Source organism: Equus caballus, chromosome 19 (assembly GCF_041296265.1).
Source record: "Equus caballus isolate H_3958 breed thoroughbred chromosome 19, TB-T2T, whole genome shotgun sequence".
NCBI classification, from domain to species: domain Eukaryota; kingdom Metazoa; phylum Chordata; class Mammalia; order Perissodactyla; family Equidae; genus Equus; species Equus caballus.
In genome coordinates, this window is record NC_091702.1 from 27,352,748 (window position 1) to 27,378,880 (window position 26,133).

Sequence of the window (26,133 nt, forward strand, 5' to 3'; positions counted from 1 at the left end):
AGGCTGTGTCAGTCCTAAGCAGCACATTTATGGGCAATAATACCCAGAAGTGGAAGAAAGAGACTCTCAGGCTTCTCTCTTTTTCTAGAATCCCCCTAACAGCATCTCCTTGTCCAAAGTTGGATCACATCCCCATTCCTGAATCAATTTCTAGAAAAGAAAATAGAATTATCCACATTTTATTGAGGCTGACCCTGGAATTGGGGTTCATGCTTATAAAGAGGAAAGGTAGATATTTAGACAAAATTAAATTCTGCTTAAAAAAGGAAGAAGAGGGAATGGATGCTGGGTAGGCCCCAATATTGTTCACTAAAGATCACATGGGTTTCTAACCCTCGTGAAAACGTGCTTTTCATGGATAGAGATCTATGACACACTGTATGACAGGAATGTATGTCTAAGCTGAACTCGGCAGTCCACGCAAATGCAAACCAGTTACTAAAATTACTCTGGATGACGTCACATCATATCATCTCACAATTAAGACACAGGTAAGGAAAAGGTTTATGTGTATCCTGACTTTAAATTGAAAGGCCTAAGGAGACACGATATTTCAGTGGAGGGCCTTTATAAAAAAGTAGATCTCCCAGATATCCAACTGAGTTAAATGTGTGGGACAACCATGTTCACGTTAGATGTGTCATACTGAAGGTTTAAAATGCCTTCTTAAGTTGTGTGGAAGCTTTGCTTCAGACTAGGATAGGACAGGAAGAAATATGTTTTTATGAGTGTGGTTGTTTCTCTGCCTCTGCTATAAATGGAAAGTTATGAATATTTCAAGAAATACTATCTTTTTAAGTGGTTAACTGTCAAATTATTGTAGTTATGCCCTAAGACAGAGACGAAGTCTTTATAAAACCTGCAACAATTCTAGAAGATTATTCAAACTTATGGCTTTTTTAGCATATTTTTTCCATCACTAATTTATTTAAACTTTTCTTGGAGCCATAATGTTTGATTCTTGTTTTTCTGGTATGGTACCTGATCATAATAATGTGGTTGGAAATTTCATTCTAGCCCATCTATTATTCTACATAGTGATAAGAATATTTAATGCCAGACTAGTTCCTTTACAAATAATACTTGGGGGAAAATTTCACTCCTTTCACTGGCAGCATATATTAATGTTCCTGACCTTGAATGCCAAATATAGAAGAAAAAGAAATCCCAGAAGACAGACATTGTTTTCTTTTTCTTTTTTTTTTTTAGAAGACATATTTTGGCTCCATAATTTTTCTTGGTTAGATGGTTTTGTTTTGAGTTCTCCTCTTCTCCATCTTTCTTTCTTGTTTACTCCAGGAATGCAAACTTGACCTTGACTTTAAGGTCAAAGCATTTCAGACTGTGCAGTCAGCAGAAAATAGAAAAAAAATCAATGTGAAACATATTAGAGAAGAGTAGGGAAGGAGTAATGCAGAGGTGCTGGGAAGTCATGCAGGAATTGGCAGTAACTGAGGTAACACAAAGTAAGATTATACTACACCAAGATTTTTATAATTCCTTTCTCATTTGCTTTTCTTTTCTTACATGGGGTGGGTTAGAATTATGGTCATTTAAAGCCTAGACCATTTTCAAAGCATTTTCAGGGACTAAAAATTACTTTTGACATGTAAAAATGAGACCTGTTCAATTTTTTTTTGAAATCCTCTTTTCTTTTTTTGTTACTGTTGAAGGTAGGAGGAATGACTAGTCCACATACCTGAGATGGCACACATCCTTAGGAATATTTCTTGAAGCTCCGTGGCTGAAAATTGCACTGAAAATTTTGAGGCTTTTTATATCAGCACTGGAAATAAACCTAATTTTGAATGAGAACATATTTTGATTTATAAAGATATGTACCCCATGTCAAGCTGAAAGGGTTGAATAGAATCACAGTGAAAATTTTGATCAAAGTACTATCCATGCAGCCCTGTCTAGAATCTAGCCACAGACTTTGGAAAGAGAGAAAGAAAAAGAAATGTTAGATCAATTGTCATTTATGACAAGGATTATCTTCTCTTTTTTGCCTTATTTACCATTGGAATCAAGAACAAATTAGGCATGGGAAAAAAAATTCCATTATTTGTTGAAGCTTAATATTTATTAAAACTTACTAAGTAGTGAATGATCAGAGAAAATTTTAGAATGGTCAGAAAAAATTTTAACCTTTATATATGTGTGTATTACATGTGTACATATCCTTTACAAAATTGCAATGGTAAAGAGAAAAGCAGGTTTTTAATCATTGCCAAATAGAAATAAAGTTTGTCTGATTTTAAGTAATTATTAAGCCAAAATAGACTCTAGTGTGTTATTCAGAAAATATGAAATATTTTCTTAAAAAGAGATTAATATTAAGTATATGACAACTTCTCTAAAAATTTAAATTAAACATATGTTACACTTGGGATAGAGAGAACTGATCTATAATTCAGATTGCTAGACATACACGTTAGAGGTGATTATGTCTAAATACAGCCTTTGTTCTCTAATACTCTTTCAAAGCTTGTTACCTTTGCACTGACCTCACATACTTGAATTTTATAAAACCACAAGAATGTGCTGAGAACAGAGCTCCGGGCAGGCTCCTTGATAAGCATGAGTGTCAATTACTGGCAGAAATGGGTATTGATGCTTTTGCCCACATCCCAGTTGAAAGTGAAGAAAATTGAAAAGCTTTTCCCCCCACCTTTGGAAGCATTTGAAATAATTCTCAGGAAAAGAAGAAATCTATATTAGGGGCTGAGAAGGAGAAGATACAGTTTGAGCCATTACCTTGATCAGCGTGGTGAGTTCAAAGATTGTTTCTACTACATCTTATCTTATATCTACATCTTATTTCAAATTTGACAAATTCCCTTAAAGGGTCAAAAAAGACAGGAACTTTCAAGCGGAATCAAATATGAACATTTTAATTCACGGAAAATCAACAAGAAAGCAAGAAAGATTCTCTCCACTATCATTGATTTTCTTTATATTTATTTTTTCAGTCTGAACACTCCAGGCAAAAATTCGCTTGGCTTCAACTAATTTGCAAATACCATCGTTCACTGCTGTTTCGCCTCCCATTTCTCAAATCTCAATTAAACGTGATGACAGTTTACTTGCTAGAAACACACAGAAAGGTTCTTTCCAAACCAGACGTCTTCACTCATTTCCTGCTAGTGGACTTGGCAAGTGTAGTCAAAACATCCATTACTGAGACTGAGTTTTAATTTAGAAGGTTATCACCAGAGTCAGCTAAATAATTATAAAATCCTTTACAAATGCAAACCACAACACAAATGTATGGTAACAGCTGAGAACTATATATATATGTATCCCGAACCTTGTTGACAATGGATTTTTAAAAGGGTGAACTTTAGTTTCCTACTTGTGGAAAGCCTGCATTACCTTCTGAGTCACTCCTAGGAGGAACTACAAAGTATATTCTCTCGGCAACTAATTTTTTACATTAGAACGAAAAATGACAACAATAAAAAATTACTCTGCAAGTCTTGATTCTCTAGCTAAGACCTCACATTCCCTGTAAAACTGAAAACAAGGAGTGAAATGAGACACAGTTTTGGCCTAAAGAAATGCCAATTGATGGAAAGGAAGAAAGCATTGTTCACTTTTCCTTTATTTATTCTATATGAATAAATTAATATGAATATATTAAATATAAAATTCGTATGGTATTGATTTGAGACTATTGGACCTTAAGAAATCTAGACTCTTAGAATATCCCTTTGTATAAAATGGATACCCACTTCAGATAACAGGTACTCAGTAATGTGAACTACAAAGGATAAAAAACAAACTATAAGGAGTCTTTGACAGAGACAACTGGTCAACCCCCCTCTTTATAACTGAAGAACTGGAGCCCAAGTGGTTGAAAGACTCATCTAGCTCATACAGTGGGAGACTGGCAGCTAGGCTCAGTGACCCTTCTACCTCATCACTGTCGCAGAACCACTTTGGACCCCAGCTCATCATTTGATAGCAAGAGTAACTACCTGGCCAGGGGTATCGATCAAAGGTAATAGAAGTTGTGAGCATTCCTTTAAAATTTTAATTCACGGTACAGTGCCTTGCATGTGGCAGGCACTCCATAAATCTCTGAGGAACAGAATTTGTCGAATAGCTGTGGTGAGGGCTGGCTCTGATTCACTCCTCAAAGCACACTGTACTTGCCTGGACTCTTTAATCAGACTTATGTAACCAGCACCTCTGACCTTTATTACGTGGTGGGTACAATCGCCTGCACCGTGGGAGCAGAGACAGGCGGCCTCCACCTGGTCATGGAGTGCCAGGATGGGGACAACTTTTTCTTTTGTTCAGAAGCTAAGAAGTGCTCTGCTTGACCCTGATGTAAACCTCTCGCTGCAGTATTTAGGAGCCAAGCTGTCTCTGCCTATCTCGCTGCCTCTGGCAACCTTCCTTTTCTCTGCTTTTCTTTCTAAGACAGAAAAATCAGTTGGAAAGTATTTCGTCTCCATGGTGTCTTCCAGACCTGAGGAGAGCACTGGGGGCAGACCGGACGGTGAGTGATGCAATTGCTGCCTGCACGGCCCCCTGCGTGGCCTAGGTGTGCTGTATGGGTGGACTGGCTTCCACAGGAATATGCAGAAGATGTGGGAAAGGGCAATGGGCTCTGAAAACGGGCAAAAATAAAATGCTAAAAACACGCTTAGTCTGAAAAGTTGATGGGGTCTTATACCCCATGAGTTTTGTTTTGGCTGGCTGTGCAGATGAGTTGTGTTGTTTGCTGACTTAAAAAAAAATAAAATAAAAAAGCTCTTATGGCTTTCTTTATCCAGTGAGCACATTACTGCATTTGGTTAATTGTATTTACATTTCAGCTAAATGAGATTTTAAAGAGGGAATGATTCTGGGAATGTTTTTAACGAGCATAGAGTGAGGAGAGGTAGGTTGAGGCCACGTCCACCCTGCTCTCAGCCTCTTCTCATATCCTTCCCTTCTATGTCTCCTCTCTCTCCTCCTTCTCCAAGTAACCACTATGCTCCCAGCACCAGCCACTGCAGGACAGCCTTTGTGCCTGTCTGGAGAGAGCAGGAGGAGGAGAAGTAGAGTCAGGAGACAATGGAAGCAAAGGACAGGGAAAGACACCATCACAAACTACTTTGGGAGAGCAGTAAGCGCCAGGATGAGTTTGTCCCTGCACACATCTGTTGGAATGACAGGCTCACCTTTCCTCCAACTAGCCCCCTACAGTAAGATCATGGTTTATCATGAACTCCTAGGACATGTTCTTAGTACTTTGAGGTTCAATGAATGTATAACACACGGAGATTCTTGATTTGTGGAACTATATGGCCACTGGAGTTATATGAGCTGTATGATCGAGGTCGACTCTCTGGGCTTCTCTGACCCTCAGTTTCTTCATCTGCTGGATAGGGATAATGCCTATTCTGTTTTCCTCACAGAGTTGTTCTAAGAAAGAAATGAGACATGGTTTGTGAAACCATAAAGCATGATGCCAGTCAAGAATATATGGTAATTTATAACTTTATTTCTGCTTTATCTTACAGAGGAATTTATAAACTAAATCCTCTCAGGTTTCTCTGGCATGCAGGTACAGGTGCTTTCGCCTTTAAACTTGAATTTTGTAGTGGATAAAGACATATTTTGCTGACCATAAGCTCCACTCACTCAAGCATGTCATTCCCTGCCAAGTCCACCTCAGGTATTTCTGTGGGCCACAATTGGTAAATTATGTGCCCTCACAGATCCAATCCTAGGGGCTCCCCTGGCCAGCAATCCCTCCTGCTCTCCCCACCACCTTTTACCCATCTGAGGTGTAGATCCTTGCCCAGCAGCCTGGCCCCAAAGCCCTCCATGCTCATGGCCTGCAAGGTGGCGGTCTTCTGGGAAATGAGAAAGGAACAGCTTCCTGGTTTCCAGTTACACCCAGTAAAATGGGCCCCTCAGAAATGCAGGGAACAGCTCTGGGGGTGGGGCTGTTGGGGGCGGCAGTAGGGCTGGCGTTGGTACTTGGTGGATCCCTCTCACTCCTCACTCTTTGTTCCATGGTTGAGGCAGGCTTGTCATGCCTGTCACATTTCTCTCTGGAATACTTCCCCTGGGAAATTCTGCAAAATCCTCCCAACACTAGACATCCTTGTCTCCCTACCACCCCTAGTCCTCTATGCATTTCTGTATGCAATTGATCCCCAGGTGGGAATGAGGTTTGAAGTTTTTTAGGAGAGTCCTCATCCCCCATAGAAATCACCTGGTGGATAGGAACAGCTTAATGGACAGGAGTTTCTTCTAAAGCTAAAAGCCAGATGTATCTGGATCTTAGTTCCAGGTGAGCTGGGATTGCCTTCTCCCACCCCATTCACACTTGTTGGTGTGAAACCTCCTCTGAATGGCATAATATTGAGCCCTTTACAGTTAAACAAAATAGCAGAAATCTTTTAACTTTTGTCCTGGAGAAATATATGTTGTCTTTTATTTTTCTAAGACCCATTTTCCTAGGAGTCAATTATATTTGAGGTGATGAAGGTTTACAATGGGGAATATGAGAGAACTCAAAACTCTTTTGTGTTGCTGAGGAAGTGAAAAGAGCCAAATCACTAGTTAATGAATTAGAAAGAGGTTGGTTTTTTAAGAAATAGGATTCATGGGGTTTGAAACAAATTTTTGTTACAGGCAAAGCTTTTATTTTCATGCATATGACTTCAGAAATACATAAATCATTTTTACCATGTATCTTAAAACTATAAATAGTTCGTTCACTGGATCATTTCCGTATTATTCAGTGTTAGCACTATATAAGGTGGTAGAGTCTTTGTCCTTTAGAAACTTAAAATCTATACCCAAAGAATAATTATGAATCCAGTCACTCGCCAGCATATATTTATTGTTTATTATGTATTGGATACTGGAGTGACACAAAAATGAACAAGAAGTCGATCCTGCCTTGAGGGGTAGCAGGTGATTTCCTGAAGACCCTGTGTTAGCGTATCATAACACCCAGGAGTCAGCCAGGAGCTACACTGATCATAAATCGATAACCTCATTTCAGGACTCAAACACAGAGAAGGCAAATAAAGCCCAGGCCTGCCCCAGGCAGTATTGACTGAAACAACAAATGACTTCTAATAGCAGGAGGCAATGAATAATTTTTCTACCAAGAGTGGAAGAAAATCCCCCCTTTTCTCAATCCTATTTACTTAAATAGCATTTAAATTTCTTAAAAATCCACAATGTTTGTATTAAAGCACTATCCATTAAAGTTTTGTTTGGCTGGGGAAGGGCAAGATCTGAGGGATGCTGCCTTGGGGAATAGTGTGGGTTTCGAGGGGGCAATTGTCTTTTACTTGCAGCGGCGTAAGTGATTATCTGGTTTGCCAATTCCTTCTTATTGTTCGTAATAGTTTCTGAACAATACTGGAAGCTAATGTTTCAATGCTACCTTATCGGTCTCTTAAGGACTTGGAAGTCTCAGGGTAGCTCAGGGTATTAATATGGTTATTAATAGCTGAGGTAGCGAAGTCATTAGAAACACAGCTTTGGGGCCAGTTGGCCTGGGTTTCAATCCCTGTTCTGTCATCTAGTCAAGCGGTGATCTTGGGCAAGTTACCAAACCACTGAGGGCCTCAGTTTCCCCATCACTAATAGGGCATGACAGTGATAGTATCATCTCCTAGGGGTGTTGGCAGGATTAAATGAGGATGTTAAGCTCTTGGTGCTAGCCCATGGTACGTTCTATAAGTGTTAGCGTTATTGCATCCCAACTCTTCAAGTACAAAGATAATCTCGAAAACAGTTGTTGTCCACCTTCTCATCCTCCTTTTATCCCCCCATAAAGCCACTAGCTAAGTTGGAAGTGCATCGTAATGAGGCCAAATGATTACACGGAAAACAAAAGGTATTCTCAAGCATGAGCAAAATTATGAAAAATCTATAGGACGATTAAAATTGTGATTTGGTAATAACAATTTAAAGGAAATTTATCAATAGCGAATCTGGAAATGATATTTAATCAAGAATTAATTTTAATCAAGAAAATCTCAGATCTGATATTTAGTATTTATTCATTCATATTTATTTTATGTATGTGTCTGTTTATTTATGCTCATAAATATCTATTTGGCCTGCAAATAATTTAAGGCAGCTTACAAAGATGCATAGAATATAGCAAGATAATATTAAATTAAACTTAGTAGGAAAAATTAAATAAAGGGAACATAAAGGTAGCAAAAGGAGACAGGCTTTTGTATATTACATTGTACCTTGAAGTCCCACGTACTCCCTATGTGTGGTCCACCAAGTTGAGTCTAAGATGTCTAGTGGACAACTTTAAGGGAAGAAATGAAAGAGGTAATACAATTCATAAAGATCATTATGTAAAACAAACTAGTTGCTCAGGAAAAGGACAACCACTACTAATTCTGTGATAAGAGTAATTTCTCCCATGTTGCTCAGTTTTAATATTCATCAGAAACTTGGAATATGGTTATTAATAGATTCATACAGAAACTGTTTACTTAGCCCCTGCCCCATAGAAATTATTGTGCTAGGTGCTACAGAGAACAAAGAGATGTCTAAAACTCCCTGTTCTCAAAGACTATGCATCCAATGGAGAGAATAAGTAGCATATTTTACTTCAAGGTAGATAGTAATGATGAGAGGTACATGTGTGGTGTTGGAAGAGCAATTTAAGTCTCATGGCAATCCATGGACCACCCTAGGAAAAGATATTGTAACAAGCACATTCTTGGTACTTTCTAGTATATTAACTATGCAAATTTCTTAAGGGTCGTTTTTAAACACTTAATGATTCTTGAATGTGGATTTCAAAAGCCACAGAGTGCAGTGTAAGGCATAGCCAACTCAGAACTATTAAAGGTAATTGAGGAGAAGACTTGGCATAGATACCAGAAACCTATGGATAATCTATCCCCTGACCCTGTATACAGCTTAGATTGTGAACTTATAAACTAGTTCTTCATCTCAAATTGTCAAAAATTGGTTCTACAGTTTTCAGAGAGAGCAAAGCAAAAATTAACTCTTTTCCTAAAGGCTATGTGCATTCATTCTGTACATTCGTTCATCATTATTGGACGTGTATTATATTATGAGGGTAGTACTGGGCGTGGAGTTACAACAGAAGTGAAATCTGGTTCTTTTCTTGAAGGAAAAGAATTCATTGTTTAGGTGGGGAGACAGATATATAAATAAACAATTATGGCCACATGACAAGTGCCAATAGACATATATATGAAGAGAAAAGAGAAATTCTGCCTAGTGGTGTCAAGAAAAGGCCACACTGAACTGGCATTTGAGTTTCTTCTTGAAAAGTGAGCATTTTGCCAAGTGAAGACGGTATAATGGGGGAGATAGGCATCCTCAGTAGAGGAAATGTTCTCGGAGCACCTCCCAGCCTATGGATTTAATGTTTCCTAAGTACCTATCAAGGATTCATGTGGGGTTAGGCAGTATGGTAATTATGAAGAATTAGAAGACTTGCTATTAGTCTTCAAAATGTCTCCTTTAATGAGTAGATCACATTTTTCATACACTTTTAACAGTGATTAAGAGGTCATGACTGCAGGTCCTAAATGGTGTGTTGCAACATAAATTCTGTGGATTGGAGGTGAACATGATCATGCAATTCAGAGGGGCCGGGGCCAGCCTCCCAGATGGGGTAAGGCCTAATCTGTTCTTGAAAACGGGGGTGGGATTGGGATGGTGGGGACAGCATAGCTCAACAGTCCAGCCACAAGTATTTATTGAGTGCCTACTATGTGTCAGGTTCCTGAATAAGGAAGCAGCATTGGGGTCAGGAGCAAACTAGGACTGGGGATGTGTGGATCTGTGAGTGAGCTGGGGGTGAGAGATGGTGGGAAAAGGGTGTGGGAGAAAATAAGATGGGTCAAGACAACTGTAGCTGGATTAATGGGTGTTCTGAAAGGCAGTGGCTTTTATGCTTGGGATTTATGAAAATGGGGAATCACTGGGGGATTTGCGTATGGAAGGAAGCTGATGAAAGAAGTACATAAAGAAAATTAATTTCCCTCATAGAATGTAATAGCTGGAAGGGATTGCAGAGATCCCTTCACTCACCACCCCCTCTAGATTCCCTTCCCACTGCCATCATTCGACAGAGAAGAAAATTAATGCCTAAAGAGGTTATGTGATTTGCTTCAGCCCAAATATAGTAATCTTGTCTCCGGTCCTGACTCGGTGTCTCTATCCCAGCAGTGTGTGTGTTTTAGAGGCTGGCGGCTGGATGGTAGAGGGAGGAGGAGCCTGAGTGAGGCCAGCATCCTGGCCTGGGACCACCCGGGCTGAATGTGAGCAGAAAGGCAGGAAGCTGGGCTTGGCTCAGCCTAAGTTATAGGCATAGAATCAGAAGGTTAGAGCTTGTAGAGACTTAAACCTCATCAAGCTCCATCCTGCGGCTCTACACAGAGGAGAAAGGTGAGGGGCCAGTGGGAAAGTAATTCACGCAAGGTGACAATCCAAAGGTAGAATCAAGGCCTGATTTAAGCCCAGCTATTTTCCCTCCATCAGGCTCCCTTTCTCCTTCAGATCCTGTGCTTGTGTTGACGGACTCTGTCTCTGTCCCCAGCTAGTTACCTGCTCACGTGCCACACCCCTTTGCCCCTCTGTCAAAGAAAGATTGTTTTTTGGGGCTAAGATCCTTGAGCTGCTGATGGACTTGCCACTTCTCCCACTCCCAGGGGAGTTCCCAGGTGTGTGTGTGTGTGTTTTGTGTGTGCATGTTGAACTAGGAGAAGAAGGCATGGAGAAGATAGCTCCAGAATGAGTGTGCATCCCCAACCCCAAAGAGCCACCATTCCCTCCATCCTCTCCTTTCCTCCTCCCCAGCAGGAGACCAGTTCCTTGTGGCTGTAGGGAAGGGTAGGGAATGGCAGAAGGGGAGGAGCATTGCTACTATCAGAGGCACAGATGGCATGAGAAATGCAGGCCAGTGAGAAAATGAAAAAGCCCTTCATGCCCTTGCCCTCACCTCTGTGCTCTCTGAGCCCGATCGTGTGTGTGTGTGTGTGTGTGTGTGCGTGTACGTGTGCATGTGCTTGTGTGTGTGTGTGTGTGTGTGTTGTGGGGGCCAGAGAGTGAGGAGCATCAGGAATATCTTTTCTCTTGCCCTCCTCACCTCTGGAAGCAGTGCTGTTTCCAGGAGACGAGGGGATGTCGGGAACTAGCTCACCAAAGCCCTACTTATAACTTCAGCAGGGAGGGAGAAATATCTGCCTTTTGTGCAAGTGACAGCCGGTGTCCGAGATGACTGAGAGAGAAGGGTCCAGCTAAGAAAAGCAAGCGGAAGATGCCTAAGAAATTCAAATACAAGAACAACTGTAAATAGTGCTAAAAGGCAGTTAGGAACAGGTATTCAGCTTTGATAATTTAAAAAAGTAAACAGGCCCTGATATTAATCAAATTGTTCTGGGTGGCCTCTCCACTGCCCCTTGGGGATGTGGCTTATCCCTTTGACTATGGCTTGAACAACATATGGACCCTCACATTTTAGCCTTCAGGAATCAAATGAGACCTTAAAGAACAGCTGACCTCGAAATAACTAAGAGTAGACCATATAAAAATATTCCCTTGTATAAATAAAGAATACATGGTTTAAAAAATTTAATTACCTTGCCCTAACTTTGGTTGTCCTTATAAATAATTTTTGCACAGTATGAAATTCCAGAATGCGTACTTAAGGCCATTCAGCTATTTACATGCTAATGTACTTTTATTATTAATGCACACAGCATTTTTTCTCATTTAAGTGTATAGGTATACGTTTATAATAGGGTGACTATCTCTGAACTCCATTCATATAATTGTGCAGTATTTTTTCATTCATTTAACGTGAGTTGGGATTTATCTATATGGCTTATATGATTATATTTGGGGAAGTCTAAGTAGCAGAAATATTATAACACAGACAATGGTATTAACATATTCAGATCTGCAACGCAGCCCTCACTGCTTTACACATGTAATTAGGTTGTTTCCATGGTAATGATCTAATTATGGGCTTCTCCTTGGCCTTGTGTAATCACATTTGCTGCATTTTGGCAGAGATGTTTTCCTTATTTTGTTGAACTGCAACATTTGACAAGATGTTCTCTCTTACGATGAATAATGATTTTTCTTGGGAGAGAAAAAGAAAAAATGAAACAAAGCCTTCCAAGGTGATTTGGGAGGGGTTATAGATATTTGACAAAGCAGGCTTGTATTAAAATATCTATTACCCTTGAAAGCATGATCTATTTTTATCTTTTGTGTGTGTGTCATTACTGATGGAATTCATAGGAGGTTCTCATTTTAAAAATCATGCAATCTATTTAAATACGTTATTTCCATGGGGCTTAGGAACCTGAAGGAAGTGTTAGGTCAAGAAAGAGAAAGCTCCAGAGAGCTTGGCAGAACTACTACTGGAGACCGTATTCAGTGAGAATATTATATTGCAATTGACAAGGCTATTCATGAAAAGATATTTGATTACGGTTGCCATGGCAGTAGGAAACACCTGAAAAAAATCAATTAAGGCTTATTTTGGCAGGGATCCAAAGGCAATCCTTGATTCACATGCAGAAGACAAGAGATGTAAATACTTGTAGGAAAGACAGATTTATTGTCACGTGATCCCCTCAGAAAAACTCTGGAATATTACAAGAATAAAAGCTTAACTCTTTTATATGTATAGAATGCCACTGCGCTATAAAACAGTCTATATGGGAAATCTTTAGAGCAGAAAGAATGCAGATACTGAGTGGCACAGGCTGCTTACTCCGAGAGTTAGCAAGAAGGTTTACGGGCTCCAATGGCACATTGTCTGGGTGCCGGTACCCAGGGGCGAGAAATTGAAAGCACTCTCTTTTAACTATAATGGAAATGACTGCAAATCCAAAATTAGTAGATCAGAGCTCTAAGGACCCAGCATGTTGAAATTGCATTCTGACTATCATTTGGCAGGGAATAGAGTGGGTAGATATAGTTTTTTTAGCCTAATTGATTAAACAGCATAGATACAGTGTGGTGCTTAGAAATAATTATAACGATGATAACTGATTTTCTATTTATAGCAGACCAACCCTTATAAAATACCATATTGTTTGGTTTTAGACTTATCTAGTGTTATTTTCCTATGGGCGAAAATGGTGTTATTGAGAAATTTAGTTATTACTTGCAGATAACTAACAGGAATGTTTATTTCCTTCTTTAAATGTATTCATTCATTGACAAAATATTTATTTATTCCTTATAATGCACCAGGCACTGTACAAGGTCCTGGGAATAAAGCAATGCATCATATGGACGTGATTGCTGCTCTCAAGCTATTTATTATTTTGTGGAGGAAATAGACTAATTTCAACATGAAGCTACACAGTCTAATGTAGGGAATCATAGGGTAAGTTGGGGAGCATAGAGGGTGGGGTTTGACAGGGGCCTAGCAGTGGGAAAAGGGTCTGAAGATAACATGGAATGTGGACCAGGCATCAGAGAACCACTGTCATTAGGACAGTGGGACGGGAGACTGCAGAGTACCAGAGGGATGATGAGAGATGAGGCTGGAGTGCAAGCAGGGCTCAGAGCACCATGGCACTTGTAAATCATGCCCATGAACCTGGCCCCCTGAGCACAATCCGAATCCATTAAAAGGCTTCAAGCAAGGGAACAACATGATCTGATTTGTGATACCTGCTGCTGCCACCTTTGGCATCCAGTTTTGAAGCAGTGATTTTTAGAAGCATCAATCCAACGATTTACATTCTGAAATACTTAGACTGCTAACTGGGGCTCTAGTAGTGTGGGCTTAGCTGAGCCACTTTACCTCCCTAGTCCACTGTGTTATTCTCTACAAGGGCCTTCTTAACTCTGTTCTTCTACAAGGATGTGGTTTGTTTTGTGTTTGTAGACAGACTTGCTTACAGTGTGTATACACATTTATGTAGAATGAATTATCTTTGATTACTCAGAGCTCTGTCCTGCCCACAAGCTGGCTGATCTAAGACTCTTTAAAGACCTTTACTTCCACCATGCGGCCCTGCCTCTCAGTAGGTCAAGCCAGGAGGGCATTGGTACCTGTCAGAGAGAAGGATGTGGGTTTGGATGAGTCACTGCGTGCGAGAGTGAATGATGGTCGGAAGAAGTAGTCATAACGCAGTGGAAGCATGGCAGTGAACAGCTTTCATAGTCTCTACTCTCTTTGATTACACCCAGGACAGTTTTTTATTGACTAGCATATAGCGTGTGGCAGTGTTTTAAGTACTCTAGGCCCACAGTCAAAATAAACCAGCTCTTGCTCTCTTTAGTGGACAAATCTACCAAACATGTAAACAAACAGAAATATACTTGTTTTAAGTCAGAAACATGTCTTGAAGAAAAAAGAAAGATCAGAGACCTTAGTTGGTTATAGAATAAACTTTCTCATGAGTTTGCTGGAGAACATGGACCCCAAATTCAATTTTTTCATAAGGCATAGAACGGAAACTTCATGATATATTCCACTGAACAATTTTTCTTCGTTTTCTAATTATTAGCATCAATGATGCTAATTTAAAGAATTTTATATGTTTAATGTTGGTGTATAGGTAATGTTGGTATACTGATGAAAGGTTACCATGCATTTACTCAACTAGTGTTTACTAAATACCTAACATCTGTCAGGTAATTAGTGTAATCAGATGAAAAAACTCTCACTCAGAAGTTTATTCTAGACTGCATAGTTAATTATGAGATAGTATAATAAGTATGGTGATGAAATGTGCTTAAGGGAGCACAAGTAAGGGTATTTGGCCTAACTTTGTGGGTTGGGGCAGGAGGTAGTTAGTAGAGGGATTGCCATCTGTGTCTCCAGAATTCTCAATAGTTCAAATCTAATTCAAGCAAAACCATGCTATATGAAAATATTGGAGTAACCAAGAGAATTCAGGAATTAGGGGAAAATGAAATATTTAGAGGAAGACTGTGAAACTGGGCATGTTGGCTTCTATCTATAAAAATGAAGGTAAGGTGAGCTAACCGGTCTCTTAGTCATCCACTCATTCATTCAACACTATGAGCCTCTATGTTCCAGGCACTGTGCCCAGGCTTGGGATTACAGAGGTAAACAAGATTGACCAAGCCTTTCTTGGCTGTCATGGAGCTTAATTTGTAGGGGATCCTATGACTTAAGAACTCTATGTGTTTTGTTATGTGCAGAGACAATCTTAAATTGCCCCAATTAAAATCAGGCCTTTGGGTTTGGATCTTGGAACAGAAAAGGACATTAGTGGAAAAACTGGAATCTGAATAAAATGCGGGTTAGTAAATATTATTGTGCCAATGCTAATTTCTTAGTTTTGATAGTTGTACTATGGTTGCACAAGATGTTAACATCAGGGGAAGCTGGGTGAAAGGTCTAAGCAAACTCTCTGTACTCTTTTTGCAAGACTTTCATAAGACTAAAATTACTTAAAAAAAACGGAGCTAAACAAACCAAAAAAAAATGTGCCTTGGTTGTGCTCTGCCTTCTGTTTTCTGTGTTTCTTGTGCCATCTTTAGCATCCTGCCTCCTTGTTCCACTGCTTACTACTGGTTGAGGCAGAACGGAGTGGATAAAGGTCAGGGTGTTGTTGAACTCTTGTTTGCCTGCATTCCCATTCTGCTCTAAGTCTTCAGATGTCAAAGGCTGTCTTCTTGAGCACCTGTGTTGCATAATTATGGGAAGCAGTGATTACTATCATAATGTTGGCCAATGCCATGAATTCCAAGGCAGAGGAGTAGAGATCTTACAAGACAATCCCTTTTCTAAGCCTCCCGGGCTTTGATTGTGGGTTTTAATGTTGCTCCTTATTTTGTGTCTGGATCTAAGGATGCTAGAGTTGGAAGAGTTCTTGAAGATCATCTGGTCTAGCTCTTCCATTTTACAGATAAGGAAACTGAGGCCTGGACAGATGAAGGGATTTGTCCAAGATCACATTTAAAATGAGTTAGTGGGAAAGCCTGAAGTAGAATCAGCTCTTTTGACTTCTAGTAAGGTATTTTCTCTATTCCAAGCTGCTTCCTAGAACCATCAAAGAGCTGAGAAAACTCCACAGGTGACAGCTCATTCTATTATAAACAGACCATTACCGTTTACAATGTACAATATCAGAACCTGTTGGGAAGTCTAACTCAGGAAATAACCCTGTGGGCTATACATGATTGCCAAGAAATACTGACCAAATTAGATTGTTCACTAAAAATTGATCAAAGTATTGCTTCTCTCTTCTGTGATTGATTTTGCATTCATTTACATGTCTGGATTGACACCCAAAATAAAAAGTGCCAAAATAGTACTATCCTACACAATTTTGTTACCTAAAGGACTTAAATCTAACTCAAGTATCCAGGTTGGTTCTTATTAATGGTGCATTAGATGAGGTCCACATATCTGCAAAAGTCATATGAATTAGGCACTTAGAAGTCTTGCCAATTCTTGCTCAACACCAAGACTATGTGTCAAAGAGAATGGTTGCAAATTAGAGATGACACACAGCAGCTATGACTATAGGTGGCATCTAATCCCAGTTTGTTTCCTTGTCTTTCAGATAAGCTCAGTAATGTGATCAATAAATCTAGACAATTACAACTATTAGAAAAGTTAGGTGTATTTCTTTCTCGGCCCATATAATTTCCTCCCAGATTATCATGGCCGTTTCCCCCATCCCATGACCACTGCCTTTGGCAGTGAGGCTCAGCCCTGCGCCTTTCCCCTTGAGGCCACCTTCTCGCCTGCTGCAATGCTCCTTGGTCACAGCTGCCTGTGTCCACTGCAGAGCATCGTCTCAGGCCGCGGGGGCTGTTCTGCAGACTGTCATTCTCTGCAGTCCTTGAGAAGGCACTTTGTCATGATTATGCACATCTGGTCTTGGACCAAATCAATGAATGAAGACGTCTCCAAATCTCTCTCTGGTCTGGTGCCTTCCATCTGTCTTCTTTCACCACCGAACATTTCCCAACCTTTAGCCTCTTCCCTCTCCCCCTCCATTTTCCTCCTTTACCTTTTCTCCCATATCCTTCTCTCCCTTGCCCCCTTTTCTTTCCACCAAATATCTCCAGAGAACTTCGCTGCGCCTGGAACAGAGTTAGGTCCTGGGAATACAAAGACGAATAGGATGAACTCTGTTCCTCAAGTGTGGACCTCTCTGGTTCCCTGGCTCTCACCCCGTGCTGACCAGACTCTGCCTGTCCCTACCTCCCATGGGAGAGTCCAGCCACTACCTCAGCTCCTCAGCGCTCTTCCTTTGTCTCTGCACACTATAAACCTCTGTCTACACCAGGCGGTGTCTGAGGTAACACGCTGATGAGGAATAACTGTCAAACAGCATGAAGATATTTAATGATGGTTTAAAAAGAGCCTGGGAATAAAGCCGTATAAGAAATTTGTTACATATTTAATTTAGGAAAGATTGTTACAGTATCAGGGGAGGAAAGGAAGACAATATATTGCTCTCCATAAAAATGCAGTAAAAGAGAAAGCACAAACAGCCCTTCTGTTATGTTGAAATATCGTCATTCTGTGATTAAATGGAGGCGGCAAGGTGGGTTCTGTTCAGTCCTTGCACCAAGGAGGTGTGGGGGAGGGGAAGAGGCGCCAAGGCTGTAGATTTGGGTCTTTTCTAGAGCTCCAAGGAAATTAAAATGCAAACAAAGCACCTTGCCCAGGGATTCCGAGGGTCTTCAGAGGAAGAGTCCTGGCACTTGGTAAGACAGATGGGTCCTAAATGAACTTAAATTTCAAGCCATTTCGACACCTCTCTGTTTCCCTCAGCTTGACAGCAGTAACAGGAAGCAAGGTCACATCATTTCTTTTTTAATGTACAAAAACTAATATTATGTCTCCTCTATCCTGGGAATCTAAGAAAAGAACCATCTTGCAAATGAGTCAGCCTGGAGTGTCCAGATAGCTCAGTCAATTTTTGGCTCTGTGCTTTAGCACATTCTGTTAATAGGGTGGATTGTGTTTGTGCAGAAGGCTTCGGAAAGTGGCAGGCATTTCCCAGCCCATCACTCATTTGAGCTACTGAACCCGGGATCAATAAATATTCCATTATTGCATTATTTATGGCAAACTATAAACAATTTCTATCATTAAATCTTTGCCTTTTAGTTGTTCCTCATTAGCAAGGGATCAGTTTTGGATCCCTGTCTGGGTCATGCCCAGAATTAAAGAAAAGTGATGTGTGAGAATGTTTATTCATATGCATATTTATATTGTGTATTAGAAGAGATACATGATGCAAATTATTTCTGTATCTAGTATTTCCATAGTGTTTCAGTTCCAAAGGTCACCTTGAGCCTCATTGCAGATGCTGTGGTGCCCTGGGGAAGGAACTGGACCGCATTAGGTGAGTTGGAGTTCTTATCAGGTATCGCCACATCTCTGAGAATTGGTTGTGTGTGACGTGTCAGGTAAGTCATTTGCCCTGTTTTCTTCTTTTGTAAAATGAATGGGTTGAAGTGGGTGATGCCTAAGTTTCTCAATAGGTCCTACATTAGTGAATGGAAGAGGATGGTAGAAGCAGGCGGTATACGACATAAGGGAACAGGATTTAAATAGCCTCCTTTGCTGATGTTTAGAATTCGCATTAGAACAGTGATAATGAAGGTCCCTGTATTAAGTCTGAGTGCACTCTGGAAGAGCAGCCATTGGCCGTGAATGGTTAGTGATCCACTCTTTCCTAATATAGGGCACAATTCTGCCTGGGAGAACGCAAGTTGTATCTGAGTTGGAAGATTGTCTGTGAGCTGGAGGCAAGCGAGACGATGTTTTATTCAGTACACAGTATTATTTTTTGTTTTGTTGCTGTTTTGTTTTTAATGGGAATTTGAATGCTTTCGATGGGCTCATGCTGTCATTTCCACAGTCCTCACCACTTGGCCTCCTGTCCTTTGACCTTCCTATCCTAGAGGTATTTAAATTGGCAAAAGCTAGCCCAAGGAACTCAGAAGGCAGAGCTGGTCAGTCACTCAGGCAACAGCTACTGAGCACCTACCACGTGCCAGGCGAAGTGGGTGGCACTGGAGATACCAAGGGAGACACGGTGGATGCAGTTCCTTCCCAGTGGAGTCACGTTCTAGCGAGGAAAACTGGCTGAAACATCTCTTACAAATGCTTAAATAATGCCGAGCGTGCTAAATGCTGTGAAGGAGCCTTGCAGCGTGCTGTATGTGCAGATAACAGGAGAATCTAATTTCGTCTCGGAGCAAGGAAAGGCTTCCTTCCCCACACAAGGGGTTTTTAAGCTGAAACATGAAATACAAGTAGAAATTATTCAATGAGGAGTATACCAGAAAATGTTGACTGAGAGAAAAAGGCACAAAGGCACAACAATTTTGAAAATGAAGAGTTGATGTCTTGAGCGAGGTTAGCATGGATTAGCAAACACATCTCTATGCCTGTGTCTTTGAAACTCATTAGAAAAGGACCGTGTGAAAAAAAAAAAAAGAATAAATTTCCCATCTTTTGCCCTGAAACTTGCTCCCTGGCCTTCCTTGACTTTCCCATTTAGGTCAGTGAGTTATTCACAGAAGCTCCCAGTTACCCTGGGCCAGCAAACTTGGAGTTGGCCTTGGCTCCGCATGCTCCATCTCACTGCACAACTCTTCAGTCTCCAAATCCCGTTCCTTCTTTCTGTGGAACGTCTTGGACTTCCCCTACTTCCTTTCTTCTTGCTCACCCTTCTTTGGGCCCTCACACCTCTGCAATCGGTTGATCACAAAGGAGTCTGAGCTACTATCTTTACCCCAAAGGGCTGCCATTCCCCACCCAGTTTAGGATGTGTCTTGCTAAAACACTTCCTCACACAGACTGACCTTCTCAGTGGATGTCTTTGGCCTCCTGTCACCTAAAGAACAAAGGCTTAACCTCTTAATCTTCCATTAGGGCCCCAAACCACCATGAGAGCTTATGTTTCTTTATTCCCCATCTGAGTCCTTTAGCCTGGCCGCACCTGAGAACACAGACAATCTGAGGTGATGAGTGAGCAAAACAGACACTTGAGAAAATGGCATGACTCTTTTATCCCAATACAGTGGTCTGATAGTGACTTTGGTTTTTTGTATACTCCTTTTGCTCATATGCACATATATTTAACAAATTTTCATCATGGTATAATGGACCTTTGAATTCTGCTTATTATGCCCTGTCATAGATTATATTTTCCAAGATGCCTGCAGCATGATCTCCCATTATCTTCTCTTCTTCCAATATGACCTTGACACTCCTTCGGTTGAGAGGAAGGAATGATATTCACTCCTCTTGAATCTGGGTGGGTCTGTGACAACAACCAAAGTGATGCTATGTGACTTCTGATGCTGGATCATAAAAAGTGATCTGGCTGCTACATGGATTTCTTGGGGTGCTTGCTTTTGGAATCCAGGCAACGTGCCATGAAGAAGCAGGGAATACATATTGGGAAGCCACATGGGGAGGCCATGTATAGCTGTTCTGCACAAGAGCCCTAGCTGAGTTCCCAGTCCACAGCCAGTATCACTGTGGCCTCACCAGTCTGGTGAGTGAGGAAGCCTTTGAACTGATTCCAGTACCTGCAATCACCTAAGAGCCTAGTCAACCCCTAGAGCTGTGAAGAATAATGAAGAAGTGATTGTTGTTTTAAGCTGCTTAGTTTTGGGATTATAGCAATAGATATCCAGACCCATATTTTAAGCCAGTAAAATATAGACACAATTTAAAATTAGAAGTTTATCCGAAGAAAAAAATTCAAAAGGCAAAAGAAATGCTTTGTTACAAATATGATTATGCCAAGATTACTTGTTACCTGAAAATAATAGGGAGAAAAACCCGGACGTCTCATTTGGTTGGTTTGTTTTTTCCTATATCTAGTTACATTTGCTTTACCACCTAGCTTGTCAACTCCTTGAAGGCAAGGACTGTGTTGGTACATAGTAGGTTCCTCTACTCTATATTATTTTTTAACAGAATGATATATTCTATAAATATTTGTTCATGATTTATTTTCATAACTTTTCAAAGGATATTCAAATTATTTCATTTTCTCCTTTCAAAGCCTTGCCTCATTTTACAGGTGAGGGTAAGGGTCTTGCTCTGTTCATGCAGCTATGAGATGGTAGTAGTATGTCCTGTGTGTACCCCCACCAGGGGGACTCTTTGTCCTGAATTTTCTTTCTCACAATATTTGTAGAAACATAATGGATATTCCTGTGTCTGGGGAGGGCTGTGTCTTGTCTGTCGCCTTGATGTGTTTTTGAAAGGTCTTGCTAAAGCTCTATAGAAAACAATAGCTCAGAATAGGAGTCAAGATGGGAAAAGTGCCCATGGACCTTGCTGGGGATTGCATTTTAGGCTCAGCGATAATGCATCAGAAAGGCTCCACCCTAAGATGACTCTGTTTTTTTTGTGAAAAAGCAAGTTAGTTAGTTGCTCTAGTATCTTTAATAAGTGATCTTTGCAAAGACTGGAAATAAGGAAAGATAATGCAAAGAGCTCCAGCTGTGGAGTCAGACCTGGATTTGAAGCCTGACTCTGCCGCCTACCAGTTCTGTGGCTTTGAGCCTGTTTACTGACCTCTAGAGCCTCAGTTTCTTCACCTCTTAAATGGGAAACACAGCAGTTCCCACCTCATTGGGTTGTTGAAAGGAAACAATGAGATGATGGATTTAAAATGCTCTCCATAATGCATGGATCTTAATAAACACTGGACAGTTAGTATCTTATCGTATAGAGCAACATTTTGGTTAAACTTTTTTAAATATAAGAGCTGAAATATCACTTGGAACTATCTAGAGATTCTCATTCGAAATTTTTGTGTGACCTTGGGCAAATCACTTCACAACTCTGGGCCCCTGGGAAGATTTAGGTAGAGAATTTCCAAGGTTCCTATCTTCTGAATTAAAAATTCTGACTTTTAAATAGTACTTAAATGACATTAAATCACTTTGGGTTTGTTAATCTCCTAATTGGTTTCCTGTAATTACCATTTAGTTTGTCTTTCAAATACCAGGTGACCTTCTGCCATTGTGGTGTTTGATTTGCTAACAGTTTGAAGGTGTTTACCCTCTGCAAACATTTCATTAGTAGTGATCACAATCTTTACAGTATCACTGCGTTTTTGCTAAGAATGCAAAAATTCCTCCATCCTCATGGCGCAACATTCAATTGGATGTGGGGTCAAAAGCTGTTCTTAAGGCCATGTTGGCTTTCTGCTGGTGGTGTCCAGCCTTGTCTACCAAATAACGTGCCTATTATCTTCATTAATTCTGTCAGAATTAAGTAAAACTAAAATCACAGATGATATTTGTGTGATTTATGGGGCTTATCAATAGCAAAGTGTTACAATATCAATAATCCTATAAGTTTGATATTATTGTCCCCATTTACAGATGAGAAACTAAGCCTCAGTATATGGCTTGTCATATAAATACAGATAAACAGGAATAAGTAATTTCAGAGCGGAGTCTTTAAGCCTTGTCTTGGTTGTCTAGATTGCCCATTCTGTTACACAGTGTGGTTCTCTCTTGGAGAGATTCTGTGTCATTCATGCTGCCTAGATTGAGGGGAAAATTGCTAACCAATCTCTAAATATTTCTCTTGATTATAAATGAACATATCACCAAAGTAGAAAAGGGGATACATCAAAAATGTAGATAGGCAGAGATAGAGGGGGAATAGTCTCCAAAAATGGTATCTTTCAACAATTTTTAAAAAAGAAATAAGTTAACATTACAATTTTCAAAATTATGATGAGGGGATCTCAGAGGCTACACTGGCAGCAACATCAAGGGGGTTAAGAGAAGGTAGTGAAAGTGTGGGGCATTTTTGTCCTCTTCACACTCTGCAGGCCCCACCCTCCAGCTTGTGCCTGCCCAGTCACTCCAGGGCCAGATCTGTACAACCCAGCTACACCTTGGAGTTAAGTGGCTAGGAAAGTAGGAGTTTAATTATTATACTATGGTAAATCAGAGCAATGTAGCGAGTATGGGTAGTGAGCGTAACTGAGTGGTACAGGGAAAATTGCTGTGGCTGGAGGTAGGCGACGTCTCTGAGCTTCAGTTCCCTTTCATCTCTAACATTCTATAACTGTAACAGTAAAACGTTTCCTAGAAACTACAAAATTAGAATAGAAATCAGTCCTCAGATTAATTCTGCTGAAGAGACTCGATGTGTGACATCAGATCTAGGCCTTATTTTCCCCACTTATTTAACCAGGCACCGGAAATTGGGACAGCTCATTTCCTAAGAGATGTTATTTACATAAACCAAGTTTACGGAATGAATATCCTGCCCTCCTACATGTATCCTCTGAAGAAAGAGTCTTGGGGTGCAACATGGACTTGAGAGTCCAGACAGGGATGAACAGAGGGCCAGGGAGTTCACTGAGAAATGTAAGTAGAATGAACAATGGGAAAACAACAGCAGCTTTGTTGAGTAGTTAAGATGTTTTACACATTTCATTTCTAGTCTTCGTAATAGACTTGAAAGGAAGACAACTTTATCTCCAGTTGACAGACGTGGAAGCTGAGGTCCAGGCAGAGTAAGAAACATGCTTAAGGACCCTCAATAATAATCTTTTTCCATGAGAAGCAGTCAAGGATGGTAGAAAAAGTCTCTGCCAGAGTAGCGCAGATGCCATCTGTCTTCCTCTCACCTTTTGGCAGGGCTTAGTAGAAGCAAGGAAAAGATCATGAAACTGAAAATTTTGAGGGGTTGGAATATCTGCAAGGGAGGACAAACTTTTGGCTTTTGGGGCTCTTTGGCCCCTTGGCATTTTGATCACAGAGCGTTGGATTGGAAGCTTTGGGGCTTCTGTGAGTGTGAACTCTGAATACTCTTCAGTTGAGGTGGCCCCTTGGTGGCTGATTTCTTTGGGGCCAGGGAAACTTCCGGCAAGGCAGTCCTGCTTAGTTCTGCAGAGCAGAATTGGGCCAAAGGCATGACAGTCTGCAACACCTGCTTGGGGCACTTTCAACTCAAGGCAAAGAGAGAGAGGATGCCGCCGTTTAGTTCACCATTTAGGAAGTTGGGACTCAGGACAGACGCTTTGTCTAGGAATAAAGCATTTGCTTTTGCTGTGCCTGTAAAAACTGAGACGTGGCATGGGCTACAAGGAATGAGGAACCCCAGCAATGGATATATTTATTTTAAAGTGTATATTAAAAAAAGTTAAGATGCACAGGAGGATATCCAGTAATATAGATTCAGGTTATGTTGATTCGTGTGCACACTCAGTGATATAACCAATAAAACGTAGCTGTTATGTATACAGCTGTAAGTTGAAATAATTTAGTACTCATTTGGCATATGACTTATGATATATGTTTTAAAATGTGGAATTTTTATTCAATTGTAAAAATAATCTCAAGACAATAAGAAGACAAGCCACAGACTGGGAGAAAATATTTGCAAAAGACATATCTGATAAAGGTCTATTACCCAAAATATACACAGCACTCTAAAAACTCAAAAATAAGAGAATGAACAATCTGACTAAAAAATGAGCAAAAGATATAATCAGACACCTCACCAAAGATATACAGATGGCAAATAAGCATATGAAAACATGCTCCACATCAAATTAAAACAATAACGAGATACCCTTACACATCTATTAGAATGGCCAAAATCCAGAACACTGACAACACCAAATGCTGGTGAGGATGTGGAGGAACAGGAACTTTCATTTATTGCTGGTGGGAATGCAAAATGATACAGCCACTTTGGAAGACAGTTTGGCAGTTTCTTCTGAAACTAAACATACTCTTACCATAAGATGCAGCAATTGTGCTCCTTCATATTTACCCAAATGAGTTGGAAACTGATGTCCACATAAATACCTGCATATGAATGTTTATAGCAGCTTTATTAATAATTGCTGAAACTTGGATCAACAAAGATGTCTTTCAGTAGGTGAGTGGATAAACTGTGGTACATTCAGACAAAGGAATATTATTTAGGGCTAAAAAGAAATGAGCTATCAAGCCATGAAAGACATGGAGGAAACTTGAATACATATTACTAAGTGAAAGAAGCCAATCTGAAAAGTGACATACTGTATGACTCCAAAGATATGACAGTCTTGGAAAGGCAAAACTATGGAGATAGTAAAAGATCAGTGGTTGGCAGGAGTTGGGGGGAAGAAGGGATGAATTGGTGGAGCACAGAGGATTTTCAGGGCAGTGAAACTATTCTGTGTGATACTATGATGGTGGGTACATTAGTCCACTAGTTAATGGGCCTTATACATTAGTCCAAACCCATAGAATGTACAACACTAAGAATGAACCATAATGTAAACTGTGGACTTTGGGTGATAATGATGTGCCAGTGTAGGTTTATTGATTGTAACAAACGTGCCACTCTGGTAGAGTATGTTGATAGTAGGGGAGGCTGTGAGTGTGTGGAGGCAGAGCTTATGTAAGAACTCTCTATACTTTCTGCTCAATTTTTCTGTGACCTTAAAACTACTCTAAGAAATAGTTTATTTAAAAAAATAATATAGGCATAAAAGAAGAAACAAAAAAAATCACCCTAAATTCTACCATTCAGTGACAACTACTGCTCACTTTAGTACATGTCTTTATCATTCGTTCAGTGATTATTCATGGAGTACCTGCTATATATATCAGGCACTGTTCCAGGCACTGGGAATATAGTAGTGACTCAAATAAACAGAAATCCTTCCCCTGTGGAGCTTATGTTCCACTTGGGGTAGGAGGAGGACCCAGAAAATAAGTAAAGTAAATCAGTAAATTGTGTAGTGTCGTAGATGTTAACAAATGCTATCAAGGAGTACAGCAAGAAAAGAGGAATAGGGAAGACATAGTGAGGAGAAAGGAAGAGGAGAGGAGAATAAGAGAGGTGTTCCCATTTTAAATAGAGCATTTAAGGAAGACTCATTTTGACATGAGGAAAATTCTAAAGACAGTGAGAAAATGAGCCATGTGGATATTTTGGGGTAGGGCATCTTGGGCAGAAGGAACAACAAGTGATGGTTATGAGGTCTAAGAAATAACAAGGAGGCAAGCATAGCTGAAGTAGAATGAGCAAGGGGGAGATTGGTGGAAGGTGGTCATAATGCTAAAGTTTGGCTAGATCCGGTGGGGCCTTGTAGGCCCTTGGATGAGTTGGTTTTTATTTGGAGTGAGATAGGAAGTCATTTAGGG

General features: G+C 40.3%; 1 long non-coding RNA gene across 8 annotated transcripts in view; it reads left to right on the forward strand.

Annotated features, from left to right (window-relative positions):
* The window catches only part of LOC106781978 (uncharacterized), a 193,752-nt gene that overhangs the window by 102,654 nt on the left and 64,965 nt on the right, over nucleotides 1–26,133 (forward strand). For 7 of the 8 annotated variants that reach the window (XR_011428759.1, XR_011428762.1, XR_011428764.1 and 4 more), the window contains exons 1-2: nucleotides 4,218–4,507; nucleotides 18,300–18,338. This is a non-coding gene — a long non-coding RNA (uncharacterized lncRNA). Of the gene's footprint in view, nucleotides 1–4,217; nucleotides 4,508–18,299; nucleotides 18,339–26,133 lie in introns of those variants that run through there. The other variant, XR_011428765.1, reaches the window with a different exon arrangement.